Source organism: Trematomus bernacchii, unplaced genomic scaffold, assembly GCF_902827165.1.
Source record: "Trematomus bernacchii unplaced genomic scaffold, fTreBer1.1, whole genome shotgun sequence".
Classification (NCBI taxonomy): Eukaryota; Metazoa; Chordata; class Actinopteri; order Perciformes; family Nototheniidae; genus Trematomus; species Trematomus bernacchii.
The window spans coordinates 1,254,161-1,267,932 of record NW_022987608.1 but is presented as its reverse complement, the minus strand read 5'-3'; the positions used below and the strand labels follow the sequence as shown (position 1 = coordinate 1,267,932).

The following is a 13,772-nucleotide window of genomic DNA, read 5'->3' as shown; positions in this document are numbered from 1 at the left end:
CGTGGCACAGGTTTTGGATGAAATGCCAGCACATTAGATTAAGAACATGGTGAGACTCATATCTGATATTTATGGCATAAATGACACATAGTGGTGAAGTGATGATTCATATTTGTAAGCCGACCTGGGAGTTAGCATTTCAAGAGTTCCTTCGACAAAATGTAATGGGATTTTGCCATTGGTAAACTGCAGAAAAAATATGCTTTGTGCCCAACACACATTTACAGATTTATCACGTTTTGTTCAGCAGGATAATCTCAATCTCAATCTTTATTTATTTATATAGCACATTTAAAACTACCTCCGTTGACCAAAGTGCTGTACAGGGAATACATACAATATCAAATAACACAATGGGAGTAAAATAATAAAAAATGTAAAACGTGCAGCACGGTCACATGACTTCCCGTCACAACCGCTAAGCTAAAGGAGGCTAATGTTGGGCTATAAAGGAACTACAGCACGGTCACATGACTTCACGTCACCACCGCTAAGCTAAAGGTGGCTAATGTTGGGCTATAAAGGAACTACAGCACGGTCACATGACTTCACGTCACCACCGCTAAGCTAAAGGTGGCTAATGTTGGGCTATAAAGGAACTACAGCACGGTCACATGACTTCACGTCACAACCGCTAAGCTAAAGGAGGCTAATGTTGGGCTATAAACTACAGCACGGTCACATGACTTCATGTCACAACCGCTAAGCTAAAGGAGGCTAATGTTGGGCTATAAACTACAGCACGGTCACATGACTTCACGTCACCACCGCTAAGCTAAAGGTGGCTAATGTTGGGATATGAAGGAACTACAGCACGGTCACATGACTTCACGTCATCATCGCTAAGCTAAAAGTGATGTTGGGCGTGATGACGTTTAGTCGTCTCATTTAGACACTTGTTAGCAACCGCCGTTTTTAAATTCACCAGTGGGGTATTTACTGACATGTTTTTTATTTGTTTACTTACAAATTGAGCAAGAAGATTTTAAATGTTTAGCTCCAAACTGATTTTTGGTTTGGGAAACAAGGTGCAATATTTAATTTTTTTCTCACAGACATTAGTACAAGAGTCTTCGAAGACAACTTTTAAAGACAGTTGTTTAAGATCAACAATCTCCTTGGATTGTCCTTGGATAACAGCCGGATTACTGCTGAAAGGCTGCATTTCACACGTTTGAGCAGCGTTCAAGTCAAGCTCCTAAAATGTCTCCTTAGCGGAGGAGATGTTTGGTTACCTTTTACGCCGAGCAGATCTGATTCCCACGGAAATTGAGGTTAACTGTCAGAGAAAAGCATTCAAGGAACAGGTGGCGGAGCTCAGGCTGGAAGAGGGATTCACACTTCTTCCATCCAAGAGTCCTTTTTTTTTATAAGTCACCTATCTACCAGCCTACAAGAGAAACAGAGCCATAGAGAGGTGGAAGCTAGAAATATTTTACTGCATGACTGCAACCCTGAAGCTGTCCAGTCGAATTCAATCGCACAGAAATGGTTTGGCCGATTTGCATAATTTTGGTGTGTTTTTTTAGGTATATTGAGGATGTTGAATCCATTTCTGACTTTTTCAGGATCAGAAATGGGAGTTTTGGGTCCCCTAAAACGTAGAAATCGTCCCAAAATTCATAAAAATCAGCCAAAATGTCCACTTTCTGGTTGAAACTGCAATTTCTTATCCTGAAAATGTCAGAGATTGATTCAACATCCTCAATATACCTCAAAAAATACTCAAAAACTGTCCAAATCTGCCAAGCCATGTAATAGCCATTGTCTGCATATGCAAATTAATGCAACTTATGCCAATTGTGCAAATTGCCCAACATATGCAGGTTAGCATCCAGCAGTTTATATGTGCTGGGGACCCGTACTCTACATTTCGATCATAAAACTTAAGTAGACTAATTATTAAACACTGAAGAATGATCAGTGAAATCTCCTCTAGCAGCTCAGATCTCTGCAGTGCAGTCGTCATTGGGATAGATGACCATAAATGACTTTTAGGGTATTATTAGCAAACAGATTAAATTAGTTTAGGAGTCTATTATAGAAAGGGCCTGGGGTAATGTTATCATCACAGCCAGATTCTTACAACAGTGAAGATGTGTGAGTCACTGAGAAAATTGCAAATCAGTGTCTTACGTTGACACATATGCAAAAATGTTTTGTTTTGAAATGAATGAGTGTGTCTACTAGCAAAGGCCGATATTAAGGATGGATGAGTCATATCCACGCATAGGCAGGACAGATGTGAGAGATATGAGATGAGAATCACTATTTGGACGGTTTAGTGGTGATAAAAAGTGACAGGGGGAGTCCATTCAGCTTTTTTGTGGCTTTTCAACACTCACTGATCCACTGACTTCATCTGGACTATGATGCTAAATCCATGCAAAGATTAAAAGGGCACATGGAGGGCATGCCCAGGGTCATTTAAAGGGTATTTAAAACCCTATGATAATCAAATGACTGCAACAGGATCTCCAAAGGTCTAACATTTAGAGGTAAAGAGTTCTCACACCTTACTGAGACACAGCTCTCATTACTCAGTAGTAAACTTCACTATCGACCTGATAGAGGAATCTCTCGTTTCGCCGTCTTTTCAGACACCAGAGCCGTGGTATGCAGAAACAGGAGCCATACATTATTACACTCATCTTCAGCTTCATATCAGTATGTAGTGTCTCTACTTTAAAGAGTCCTCTCCTGCTGATGTTCAGGTGTATATCAGTATGTAGTGTCTCTACTTTAAAGAGTCCTCTGCTGCTGATTTTCAGGTGTATATCAGTATGTAGTGTCTCTACTTTAAAGAGTCCTCTCCTGCTGATGTTCAGGTGTATATCAGTATGTAGTGTCTCTACTTTAAAGAGTCCTCTCCTGCTGATGTTCAGGTGTATATCAGTATGTAGTGTCTCTACTTTAAAGAGTCCTCTCCTGCTGATGTTCAGGTGTATATCAGTATGTAGTGTCTCTACTTTAAAGAGTCCTCTCCTGCTGATGTTCAGGTGTATATCAGTATGTAGTGTCTCTACTTTAAAGAGTCCTCTCCTGCTGATGTTCAGGTGTATATCAGTATGTAGTTTCTCTACTTTAAAGAGTTCTCTCCTGCTGATGTTCAGGTGTATATCAGTATGTAGTGTCTCTTCTTTAAAGAGTCCTCTCCTGCTGATGTTCAGGTGTATATCAGTATATAGTGTCTCTACTTTAAAGAGTCCTCTCTGCTGATGTTCAGGTGTATATCAGTATGTAGTGTCTCTACTTTAAAGAGTCCTCTCCTGCTGATGTTCAGGTGTATATCAGTATGTAGTGTTTCTACTTTAAAGAGTCCTCTCCTGCTGATGTTCAGGTGTATATCAGTATGTAGTGTCTCTACTTTAAAGAGTCCTCTCCTGCTGATGTTCAGGTGTATATCAGTATGTAGTGTTTCTACTTTAAAGAGTCCTCTCCTGCTGATGTTCAGGTGTATATCAGTATGTAGTGTCTCTACTTTAAAGAGTCCTCTCCTGCTGATGTCCAGGTGTATATCAGTATGTAGTGTCTCTACTTTAAAGAGTCCTCTCCTGCTGATGTCCAGGTGTATATCAGTATGTAGTGTCTCTACTTTAAAGAGTCCTCTCCTGCTGATGTTCAGGTGTATATCAGTATGTAGTGTCTCTACTGGGAGACATACTGCCTGTGCTGCAGCACCTCTTTTCACCCTCTGTCTGAAACCAGAGCCCAGTCTGCTCTGATTGGTTAGCTGGCCGGCTCTGTTGTGATTGGTCAACCTGCTTAGAGATGTCCCGCCCCTCAGCCTATCACGTACAATGTGTTGGAGCGCTAGCCAATAGGAGCGTGAGTGTTACGTAGTGATGTCACTATGTTCTGCAACTTTGGGATTTGGACCATTTACATGCACAAAAACCTATAGAACACATTACAGGAAAGGGAAAACCCCCAAAAATCGAAATAGGGTCTCTTTAAATATCCTCAAAAAGACACACATGGAGAGCAGTTGTTTTTGTTTGTAGTACAGAACGTTGTTAAAAGCCTTATTGGCCAAATCGATTGGTTCATTTGTTTCAAACATGGAGAGCATTTGCAAAAAGTTCATGGAATTTAAATTCTACCTCCCTCATTTATTTTCACTGGGTGCTGATGTGCACTACCTGCTATGTGCAAAGCATGAAGAAGAACTGGACACAATGCTGGATCAACAATGTAATATATAAATGTGTGTTGTGTCGCAAACATAGTGAACCCTTTAGCTTCTTCCTTAAGACCAGACTTTTATCTTTGGAGCAGCAAACCCCTCGTGGTTTTCACTGAAGAGCAAACCAGCCGTGAATAACCTGAGCCTGAATCCAGGAGAGAATTACTAATGGAACTGGTGTTGCCAGGTCAGCTTCAGGGAACCATAGAAGAAGACTCTGTGCTGCTCTTTGGGGTCAGTATAGAAAAACACATATTTCTACAAACTTTCAAAAATGTGACGCCTAGTTTCAATATGAATGCAAGCATGGAAGTAACAGTCGTATTTCGTAAGGCATCTCCAACCCTAAACCCATATTAAAACCATCGTGATACAATATTAGTTAATATGATAGTCTTCCATAATAACATGCAGCATCATTTGATCTTTTTACATATTTTTCTCCTCCGTACGGAGTGATGTGTGTCTGTGTGTAAAGTCATACCACAAACGTATGAAGCCTACAATTTTGATTTTGATTATTATTATGAGCAAAGGCTTTAGATCTGCACTTGATCCAAATGATCATCTTTCTATTTCTTCATCTATTTAAAGGTCCCATGTCATGGCCATTTCCACTGATCATAATTCCATTGTTGAGGTCTACTAGAATAGATTTATATTGTGCAATGTTCCAAACTCACATTGGTTTCTCTCATACAGCATCTCTGTATAGTATGTGTATTCACTCTCTGTCCTAAACGGCTTGTTGCTCCGCCGCCCCCCCTCCCTGTGAGCCCAGTGTGCTCTGATTGGTCGGGATGTTGCGAGGCTCGCTGCTCAGTGAGCTGGCTTACTGGTGTGGTTTCCGGGGCGGCGATACAGCGAGAACAAGCGAAACTCATCCTGAGCACACACAAACACTCACAGCCGAAGTAAAAACAATAAGTGTGGCTTGATATTGAGTAAGAAAAAGGTTTATAGCGCTGTGAGAATGGGTCTGCGGAGAGCATTTCTCCGCCATCCCAACTCGTCTATTACCAGCCAGGGGACTCCCTGTTAGTTGAAAATGTACGCTAAAGGTCCCCACCCCTCCTGGTGTGTGAGGAGCTCCGCGGATTGGCCCATTTTGGTTCCGGGAACCGCATGACGTCATGCGGTTCCCGGAAGAAACAAATGGAAAATGAGAAATCTCCAACGAGGCGTTCTGGGGCAGCATAGACAGGTCTTTTCTGTGTTAGAGTTTTACTCGCTACAGGGTGTACTTTGAGGGTTTGTGACTTTGCAGACCGTTTACATGCAGACAAAGCTTCATAACACACAAGGGGACGGGTAATAACCGGAAAAGCATGACATGGGACCTTTAATAAACAGATCCATAACAAGTGACTTCTGAGCGATTACAATCTGGTGAAGAAGAATGTGTCACCTGAAGATATTTAATAATTGTTTAGATACGAATTGATGGACAAATCACAAACAAAATGCAGTGCTTACTGGACATATCTTTGTCTCTGAGGTATATTTATCTACTTTACAAAGCGGCATCTGGCTCCAGCTGAGATGGACATCAGAGAAAAAGATCCTCTCATCTTTGATCTGCTTCACTTCTGACAGCAGCCTTCACTCAGGGCGACATCAATGTCTGTTTGCACAACAAAAAGCGCTGAAGTCATGTGCATTTTGTGAAAACCACCCACCAGGTCGTCCATTTCGGTGGAAAAACACACTCAACACGATCGGCTGACTAACCCTTTTTTTGTTTTTACCTGTACAAACCCATCCTGGATATTGTAGGAAGAAATATGGTGGGAGCAGGTTAAAAGATGCACCACATATCAGTCGTAGGAACCATCAATGCTTCAAAATGCTTCATTCATAGTCAAATGCACATCATGCCGACTTGTCATTTACTTAGAAAACTGACTTTTCGTGAGCAGAAATTAGCTTTTTGTAAACCACATAGCAATGATGACCTACAATCCTTATTATGTTATGCTTGAAAAGGAGTTGATACGTCATCCTTCCTCCTTTTGTATGTGATCTACCCTAAGAAACGACAACAACTTATGTAATAATAACCATAAGACATAAGATGGATGTCAAAGAGAACTATTTTCCTGACATATAAAGATATATAATGGTCTTGTGAATAGTCTAAAACGATAACAAAGATTAAAAAGGGCCCCACAAAGCAAAGGGATATGTGCGTGTGCGTGCGTGCGTGCGTGTGTGTGTGTGTGTGTGTGTGTGTGTGTGTGTGTGTGTGTGTGTGTGTGTGTGTGTGTGCGTGCGTGCGTGCGTGCGTGCGTGCGTGCATGTGTGTGTGTGTGTGTGTGTGTGTGTGTGTGTGTGTGTGTGTGTGTGTGTGTGTGTGTGGGAGAGAAAGGGTGAGAATGACAGATAGAGAGAGAGTGCAAGGCCTGATGGGAAGTCGTATGGTGAGCAACTGTGAGGTAAGTGGTTCATGCATACAGAACAAGTCCCTTCTTTATCCAACAGGCCGATTACTTTCTCTTCTGAATGCACAAAGACACATTTTAAACCGTGGTGGATGACGTCTATCTGTATGAATTGATAAAGTATGAAGTATTTCCTGTCTAAACGAAGTTAGCAAGGACAGCTAATTCTGCAACGGCTAAAAACCAAGCAGAATCCACTTCAACTCCGACTGTATTTATTACAATTTGGGTCAAAAAGGGTCAGCAGAAGCGATCAGACGGGTTAAGATAAGAAGCTAACTTTCTTTAGAGGTAAAACCATAAGTAAGAACACCCAAAATGTCATTATTTACCCTCTAAACAAGAGAAATATCGCACACAACTACACATAGTAAAGACATGTAAAGCCTGAAAATGCAGCCGAAAGATCGCCAACCATATTTTTTCATAGCAAAACAACTCTTTCCAAAACATGAAATGAGTTGAAATATATCTTCTTAAATTAAATGCACAGTTTCCTCTGATTTCCACATCTATCTTGTGTCCTTAATTATGATTGAGTATAGTGGTATTGTGTTCCTTGTTGTCTACTATGCTTCAAACATATGTAGGTTCTTCCTCTTTTTGTAAAACCCAAATATTGTCGTCCCACTGAGAATTTATTTGTGTCATTTATAGTTGTAAATAAAAGTCAAAAAGCAGGTTTGACTGTTGCATGATGTAATGTGTCTGTGGAGACAGGAAAGTCTAATTAAACTCCAACAGTTTCGGACATTTCATGACAATTGGTTTTGTTAGAGCCATTTTCCTTTTGTTATTATTGTCTGAATGTTAGGCTTAATAATAATATGAATTAGATTAAACTCTTGATTATCAGGTATTGTTGTGAGTCACACTATGGTTTAAAATGTATTAATTTAAGGCTCACTTATTTGTTATGATATGTGCGTCAGTTTCACGTGCATGGGTATATGCCTATATATGGTAGGTTGATAGGACACAGCTGATGGTGATGAGACGGGGAAGCGGAAAAGTCTTTTGACCGTGTTCTTTTTGAAAATGATCAACTTTTAGTTACTATGAAGCGAAGAAATGTGTCCTCCTGTTTGTATGCCGTCTGGATCAATTTATAAAGCTCATCTGATTCAACTACGATCTCCGCTGAATTGTTTGGAAACAAAGAGAGGCGCGTCAAAACCCACAACCCCGACAGAGGTGGCTATTCAATTGTAGACAAGGATTAAAACGCCACCACAGGTTTCATTAGTTCAACGGCAAAACCTGGTAAAAATAAACATTGAAATGCTTATTTTGGAAGGGTTGTTTTCACTAGTCTCACCAAAATCTCTAAATTAACCAGAGCATGGAAAGACAGATGTTTTGCTATCTCAGATACAGCTGTGACAGAAGCAGAAAGTCTTCCTCATACTATCCTCCTTATGACTCCTCCCCCCTGTACACTGAGTTATTACAGTCAACCAAAGGCTTGTATGGCAATTATGCTATTATAGCTTAATACCGTGTAATGAAATGTATCTGCTGTATCCTGGGAATGTCATATACATGTATGTGTGATAACAGATGTGTTCACGAAGGGTTTTATGAAAGGAAGGACAGGGGGAGAGGAAGAAATGTGCTCTATAGGGTATACATATATATATATATTTGTATTTTTGTATTTGGGATTGTGGGAAACGGTATTTCGATCTCTCTGTCTGTACACACAAACAGAAAGATTGACAATAAAGTTGACTTTGACTTTGACTTTGAAGACTTTGATTTGGAGCTGTGATACTCAACTGTTATTTGTAGGGTGTGAGTTTTGCTTATTGTAATAGAGCACATGTGTCAAACTCAAGGCCCGGGGGCCAAATCAGGCCCTTGGTGGATTTAATTTCGGCCCGCAGGATAATTTTAAATTACTATTAGATCTGGCCCGCCGGTATATTGCACGCACACCTTCACTCCATCCTGAGGGTCTCCTCAGCTCAGAGCCTGACCCCAAACATTGATGAACTTGCACCCAAGATGAGATGCCAAGTATCTGAACTAGCATCACAGAGCAGCACACTGAGTTTACATGGATGTTTCCTTCTGCACTTTTTCTCTCACGACAACAGGGCATGTTTGGTTTGTTCTTTGAGGGAAATAGTTTTGTTGAAGCTGTTGTTGGCCTGTGGAGAAATGTAATCATAAGAAATGACTCTGGAAAAGCTGCAGATAGAGCCATAAGAAATGAATGCAACTGATTATTTAATGTTTAATGTTGTTTTTATAGGCAATAATTTAAGCTTTGTTAGTTCCAGGTTTAATGTGCAATAAGTTCATTTCAATAAGTTCTGCAATAAACATTGAACCAGTCCGGCCCTCGACTAGTACCCATTTTTTTATTTTGGCCCACTGTGTATTTGAGTTTGACCCCCTGTGATAGAGCAACCAACCTGGGCCCAAATGTTGTTGCGTTGTCATGTAAATGATCTTTGATGTTTCCCTATAAGAGAGTCTGTCACACGCAGAACACTCAGAAAGAGTCATAATGCTTGCAAGATCTTAAAAGACTTTACATCGATATTGTGTTTCTTTGCATATTTGCCTAACTCATCATTTTCTCTAGACAGCAGCTGATTGTAAATTGCTACGACAGGCTGATGATTGGCGGTTCAGATTAACGTGCCTGGCAGCGTCTCCCCTCCCACGCTCCGGCAGATATTTGCCCTTCTCTCAGACCTGCTGCTGTTTCCCCGTCACACTCTATTTACTCAGGTCTGTTTGCAGAGGATCAGCTGTTTCCTACCCTGGGGTTCAGCCGTCTGTACACCTGTAGCTCTAGCTAGACTGGAGCACATAACCATGTTCAAATATCAAGGGATTTATTGTCATATCCACAGTTACAGTGTAGATATGGCATTGAGAAGCTTAAGTCCCAGGCTCCTCCAACCATGCTGCATACATACAAATAACGTAAATATAGTGTTTATTTCTCAGATAGTCTACAGATTAAGATTACAGATTACAGAACCCTTACCCTGTACTCAGTTTCTCACACATGTGTTCCAATAGTCTTAAAGTCGTTTTTAAAATAGAGGTGGGAGAAGTACTCAGATCTTGTGCTTGAGTAAAAGTAGAAGTACTCAGATCTTGTGCTTGAGTAAAAGTAGAAGTACTCAGATCTTGTGCTTGAGTAAAAGTAGAAGTACTCAGGTCTTGTACTTGAGTAAAAGTAGAAGTACTCAGATCTTGTACTTGAGTAAAAGTAGAAGTACTCAGGTCTTGTACTTGAGTAAAAGTAGAAGTACCAGAGTGTAGGAATACTCTGTTACAGTAAAAGTCCTGCATTCAAAAAGTTCCTCAAGTAAAGAAGAAAAGTATTATCATCAAAATATAGTGAAAGTAGCGACAGTAAGAGTAGTCATTGTGCAGATTGGTCCATTTCAGAATAATATATATGATATGTTTTATAATGATTGATCATTAAAGTGTTCTCAAAGCTGGTAAAGGTGCAGCTAGTTTGAATGACTTTGTATACTGCAGGGTAGCTTGTGGATTTACTCCAGGTGGAACTAAAGTCTGATTTAACACTTGATTAGATTTCACATCATTCATCCACATCTGTGAAGTAACTAAAGGTATTAAATACATGTAGTGGAGTAAAAGTACACCATTCACCTCTGAACTGTAGAGGAGTAGAAGTACAAAGTAGCATAACATGGAAACACTCAAGTAAAGTATCTCAATATTGTACTTAAGTACTTGAGTAAATGTACTTAGTTACTTCCCCCCTCTGACAGCATTAAGAAAGCAGTTAAAGTGGCATCATGCGTTAGTGACGCTCCAACACTTCGTCTCAGAAACACAGCAGTAATCGTTTATGGTCGGTCGAGCAGGTTTTTCTAAAAATGAAAAAATCAATCAGTTTCACACACCGGACGGATCTGAATGAAAACAGGCCGTGGTGGTGATGAGCGATGATGATGTTGCCATGACAACAGGCAGGCTGAGCGTGCAGCCTGGCTTTTTTCTAGGTTTTTTTGTTTTTATCTTCAGGCGTGCAGCGGCAGGCGGCACCCAGACGGTTTGGGTTTTTTAACCTCTTAAGTGAAAGAAAGAAAGCAAGATGCAGTCTCAGGTGGCATCATGGGAGAATAAAGTGGGGGGGGGGGATGCATGGGTGAGTAAGGGGGGAGAAACTACAAAGTCAGGCATCAGTTTAAACCTCAGAGTCAGAGAGCAGACATGGGAGATGTAGAACAAATGTAAAAAAGGTGGTGTTGTTTTTCGTTACCATCCATATCCAGCATAGGCCAACTAAGAGATATGAGAGGGACAAACAAACAGGTTAACACATAAAAAAGGACACACACACACACACGCACACACACACACACACACACACACACACACACACACACACACACACACACACACAATAATAACCAACAGGTTCCAAATCAAAGCGCAGCTGTTAGAACACGCTGCATGCAGATTAAAAGAGAGAGGAGAGAGAACAGGATGGATGCAACAATAGAAACAGCGTGGGGGGGGCAGAGAAACACGCCTGCTACTGACTGCTGGCACGTGGACACTGGTGTGTGTGTGTGTGTGTGTGTGTGTGTGTGTGTGTGTGTGTGTGTGTGTGTGTGTGTGTGTGTGTGTGTGTGTGTGTCATTTCATTGTGAGTTACTGGATAGAGGAGAAGAGACTTAACACAACTTTTAACAGGACACAGTTCGCCAACCTTTTTTTAAGGCTAACACAAAGGCGCTATAAAATGTTTTTAGCAGATGTAATAGTAAGTATAATATAAGGAAAGAGCCTTTTTGCAAACGGTGATGGATCGATTGCTGTTATCGAGAATAAAACTGTTAATATCTTCTATTAAATCCAGGCTGAAGACTTTTCTTGTTGTCGCTGCTTTGTGTTTAAATCAAATAACACTTTATAAAAGAAATGGTCATACCTTACACTAAAGCCCTTTGTATTGTCTTGTGTTTGTGCTATATAAATAAACTTGCCTAATATTGTCAAAGGGAACTGTGTGTGAGCTTTCCACTGACACCGGTTACCAGGCCTTTCATTCGATGGAGGAATATTCAACAGTCCTCTCATCTAACGCCTTCTCAGGGGGCGGTTAGTGTCCTTCTTTTAGACCTTGCTCTCCCACTACGCATCACCTCTCTTTCTCTCACACACACGTTCACAGAGGAAGGCTGTGTGTATTAAAGGTTAACCAAAAGCCAGTTGGCCTTTTCTAACGGAGGAAACACACACAAAAGGCTGAGGGTAAGCTAACATGGCTGCAAGAGAAGAGCATCGTCACTCTCTCTGGTTCCCATGAAGACACTTGTAGAACCAGATGCTTCTGTGTGCTGTTGGTGGCGGGGAAATGTGGCGTGAATTCATCTGTGTTTGTGTGTGTGTGCATGCTGGGTGAGTGTGTGTGCAGGGAGACAGATGTATGCATGTTGTAAACACAAGCATTAGTTTCCATCAACTCCCTCCTGCCAGTGAAGCGTCGCTGAAACTAACTCAATATTTACATCTAGCTCCTTCGTCAGGAGCGCAACCGCCAAAAAATAACTAATAACATCTGAAGTACAAGGAACACCAAATCGACCGAATTCATCACGGCTTCTTTGACAAATAATGATTTCCAGCTAACTGTAATGCAAGGTTTATGTTGCTTTGGGAATAATATCTAGGTGCAGTATCAATTTGAGGTATTCAACTCTAATGTGCAACACCTTCACCCTTTTGTTAAAAATCTAGATGGAAGATTCAATAGACCTGACTTCATATAAAGGAATCAATTAGATATGAAATGAATCAACAGGGCACATTGATGCCATACATCGACTCATCACAATAATTGTGGGAATGCTGTAACGATAGGATACATTTACTACCTCAAAATGTCCCAGAAAAACACATATTCTGGGTTTTATCTGCAACTAAGGTGGTCGTTCAAAGGTCTTTTGTCCCTAATATGTAGTATAATTAATACTACACCACAGATGTACACATACTTGTCTTATATCTGTTGAGTTAAAATGCTGCTGGGGACAATATGAAGATACAGTATGTGTGTGTGGCCATTGCGTACATTTTTTTATTCACACACCATGTCTTCACTCAGCTGGCCAATAAGATAAGGGATCGATTTGTTGTCCATTACCCAGAATTCACCTGCAGCCTAACGCTCAGCAGAGCCTTCACTTACAACGGGGTCACATTATGAGAGGTAATAGTACTTTGGAGACATTTTTTGTTACGCTTAAAATCTATTTAACACCCTGCATTTTAATTATTAAAAAAACAAATGATAGAGCTTTGCAAATTTGAGAATAACTTGTGTGTGAGGTGTGATTTTCTAACAACTAACCTGATGGTGTTAAAGTTTTAAAAAGATGAAAAATACACGTCAGTTGTTTCAATCAGGGCGTCAAAAAATCTGCATGCATACTTCTGAAGTGCAGATAAAACCTCAAAATGAACACTTCTGTTATATCACACTGCACTGAGTGTAAAATTAATGTTTATAAAACATTAAATGCCACATGTGGCGTATAAGGTAACATGCCTCATATTCACAGCATGAGCTACTACACTCATTTTGGAAAATACATGTATTATTCTGTTCATTGAGTGTTTCTGATTGAGATCTAAATGGCTGCAAGTGTTGAAGTTGAATAACTAGAGCTGTAAATAAACAAATCCCTTACAACTGCAACCAAAAGATAAGAGCGGTTAAATAAACAGCATGATGGGAAAATAATGCAGGCTATATTTAGTCTCTGAAAATACACTGCTGCTGCTGAGAAGATCCATCCTGACAGAGAGTTAGCACCTTGCTTTATTTTCAAAGTGATAATTGAACCTGTACGCAGATCAAGTTCATAAACAGGTGTCTTGACTTGAAAGTATTCTGAATAAGTAGAGATATTATATAGTATATTATTCATATTACATGAACAGTTTGGGAAGAGATGATCCACTGAAGGCATTTCACCTTCTTAGAGGAACGTTTCTGAGACTTTTAAGTGAACTTGCATTAGTTTTTGTTAACTTTTCGTGGAATTTTGGGTTTAAAAAATTACTTTTTGAGGCTTTACTGTGAATGAGGAGGTTCTAAACAGGTGTCTTGACGTGAAAGGATTATAATTAAAGTA

At 40.3% G+C, this 13,772-nt stretch overlaps 1 protein-coding gene across 2 annotated transcripts in view; it reads right to left on the bottom strand.

The window, feature by feature from the left end:
- The window catches only part of kcnc2 (potassium voltage-gated channel, Shaw-related subfamily, member 2), a 62,893-nt gene that overhangs the window by 47,649 nt on the left and 1,472 nt on the right, over positions 1-13,772 (bottom strand). The window lies entirely within an intron of this gene.